This window comes from Neolamprologus brichardi, chromosome 5 (genome assembly GCF_056152115.1).
Source record: "Neolamprologus brichardi isolate AB-2024 chromosome 5, ASM5615211v1, whole genome shotgun sequence".
In the NCBI taxonomy this organism is placed as follows: domain Eukaryota; kingdom Metazoa; phylum Chordata; class Actinopteri; order Cichliformes; family Cichlidae; genus Neolamprologus; species Neolamprologus brichardi.
This window is the reverse complement of record NC_142108.1, coordinates 23,564,246-23,567,728: the sequence shown is the minus strand read 5'-3', so window position 1 is coordinate 23,567,728 and position 3,483 is coordinate 23,564,246.

Genomic DNA, 3,483 nt, shown 5'->3' with positions numbered 1-3,483 from the left:
AAACACGTATCATTATATTGAGCATCAGCACAAATACCAGCACAAAACCCTCCATATGTGCTGATGATGTGAAATCTTTGGTCTGTTGATTTAGTGACAGAAGATTCTCTGCAGTATAAATGATACAAGATGAAAGATGCAGTGTGCAGAAACCCATATGGAAAAGATATATATCTTATAAAGTTTGTATCTGTCTTGTGTGAAACTTGTATGAAAAGCATACAAGAGTGAAAACAGATATAAGATCCCTTGAAAAATTCTATAAATGAAACTTGTATGTTTTGGATACTTACTAAAACAATATATGAAAGTAATGAGAAAGTGGCAACTTTCATGAGTAAATCATACAAGCCTTGTATGATTCGCTATATGAAGTAGGCCACATCTTATGCTTAAGTCTTTAATGCAAGTTTTTACTATTTCTTTTCCATATGGAAACGTTTTTATATATATATATATATATATATATATATATATATATGCCCCAAAATCTGATATAGGATGGAACAAGGTTATTTAATTTAAATAACATAAAACCTCTTACAAGAGCAGGGTTGTGTATGTCGGTAAAACACATAATCAAAAGTGCAATACGAAGCTAATGCAATGGTAACTTTAAAACAGGAACATGTTGGCACTTGTGTGTCTGTGCCTTACTGCATCAGTAACATCCATCCATCCTCTTATCCAATTCAATGTCGTGGGTGGCTGTCCCAGCTGTCTTACAGCAAGAGGCAGTGAACACCCTGGTCGGCTCACCAGTCTGTTACAGAGCTAACACACAGAGACAGACAACCATTCATACCTATGGAAAATCTCTTTGGACTGTGGGGGGGAAGCCACGCAAACATGGGGAGAACATGCAAGCGCCACACAGAAAGGTCTCAGCCTGATGGTGGAATTGACTCTTGTTATGTTAAATCTAGTTTACGCTGACCGGCTGTGAAAATCTGGAGGGACACATTAAATGAGAAACATCCCTCTTTGTCTAAATGCTGACAGTGAGCAAGTCATTTAACCAAGAGCTCCTGCTCAGGGACCTGCAAGTATAACAGGGCTTCTCCCAGGTGTCCTTAAGTCTAAGCCTAAGAGGTTTTCCTCTATAACCACTCACAAATAAAACAGATACTGTCATTAATTAAAATCTCATTACTCTGGATTTCTGCGCCATCTAAAAATTTAGTGTTTTTGTAACTGAAGTAGCAGATGGTGAACAGGTCCACCAATGTCTTCTTCCACTTGTTGGAGTAATAGGAAAAATGCTATTTATCCCAAAATAGTCCCAACATCAAGTTCTATTTATGGAGCGTGTAAAAACACCATTGTTGTGCTTTAATGTTTTGCTAAAGATAAACAGTGAAAAGCAGCATCAAGCTGTGCAGCTTTAGAAAAAAGGGCACAGGTTACATCTGGTCATGAAACTGCTTAATGGTCAATTGTCCAATTACTTTTGAGCCTTTGAAAATTGGAGAAATGCCTAACAGTTAATAAAAGCTAAAGGTCTGAACTTCAATCACATCTTGATTGTTGAAAAACTACAAAAAAAAAACCCCAAAAAAACCAAACATGTCATTGTCCATAAACGTATGGACATAACTGTATACAGTAAATTCAGTGTAATCCTTAATGAGCTGATAACCTGGAACAAAAACTTGAGTGTGTGTGTGTGTGTGTGTGTGTGTGTGTGTGTGTGTGTTGTCTGAGAATAAGGGATCGATTCATTTCGGCAGATGAATTTAAAAGATACCAGAAATCTTGAAAATGAACCAAATGATTACATGTAATGTGAAAATGTTGCCAAATGTAATGGACTAACAAAGAATTACCCCAAATCTGCAAATCTCAGAAACCATTAGCTTCTGTAGTTCATTGCTTTATTTTTTAAAGTGCATGTAAAGTCAATTTTAACTGTAATGTTAACAGTCTGTTAGTAAAGTAGACGGTGCAGCATCAAATAACAAACAACCCACCAATTACTTTTGAAAAACATTGGATATCGAGCCAGTGAAAAGCCAGATATTTTCCGAGATGATGTAGAGGGAAAAAGCACATACTGCATAAAACCAGAATGAATACTGGAATGTGCTAATATTAGCAACTGAAACTATAGTAGTAATATGCCATCAAGAAAAAATTGCATCCAGTTGTCACCACTTGTATGCCTTAAACTAGGTGTTTCCACAAAGTGTTGACATAAATACGATTTGTTCGTTTTGCAAAAATTTTGATCTCATTTTGTAATAAAAATCCCAACTGCTGCACATGAAACACTGAACTTTGTGACTGTGGTTTTCATTGTACCAACAATCAAACTTCATTTGATGAAGGCCACAGAAAACAACTGCCAGGATTTTGTGAAAGTGTCAGACCCCCCAGTGTGGCGGCAGACAGAACCTTTCTATAATGAAACCAGCTGAGAGAAGTGAAAAAAATATTTTTGAGAATGTTTATATGACAGATAAACAGTCTTGTCCAAAAGGACGACAAAATTGTTTTGCGCCCAACAAGGACAAAGAGAGACAAATGAACAGGGAGGCCCAGAGGAGAAAAAGAGAAAGAAACAGACACAAGGACAACAAGAAAGAGATGTACTGTGAAGAGCAGAGCAGAATGAGACAGGCGCCATGAAATTACTTAAAAGGAAGGCTGTTTTTGCCCTGCTTACACCATGAGGGACTTGATTTTAAAGTTCAAACGTAGATGTTATGAAAACATGAAATAAGCGTTTGGCTTTCACCGGGTGAGGCTGGTTTGTCACAAAAAGACGATTAAAAAAAGAGGCATGTGTTTTCATCTGACACGTAAGATGTTGTCAGTTTCAAGGTAACTGTGGACTTTAGATCACTGTCATTGAAACAGCTGAACAGCTAATAGAAAAATGATGAAGCAAACTCACTGAACAAAATATGATCACAATATTGCCTGAAATAAAATGCGTAATTGAACCCGATGGATATATTCTGAAGCATCGAGAATATAATTGTGGCATAACTTAAAGGCTTTTTACTGTTTTTAAGAAATTAAAGCCAAAAAAAACAAGATATATTCTTGTATTAATATTTTTTACTAATATTAAAAAATAGACACCTCATAGCCATATAGTATGTGTCATGACTGGCTACTGACATAAGGAGTAAAGGATGAAAATCAGAACTAGCTCTACTGACTGGCTTTTTCCATAAAGCATTTTCATTAAAGCATTAAAAACACACACAGGTGAAAGTGAAACACTAATTACCCACTGTGTTCTACTTAGTGTGCCTCAGTGAGCCGGCATCATGCATTATGCACCCTGGTTCGCTGGACTGGGACCATCATTAAGGCTACGTGGTCCACCTGTGCTTTTCCTATTATGGCAGATCCCAATGAACTAGGGCTGCCACGATTAGTCGACTAGTCACGATTACGTCGACTATCAAAATCGTCGACGACTAATTTAATAGTCGACGCGTCGTTTGAAGCTTTGTAAGATCCCAAAAGACG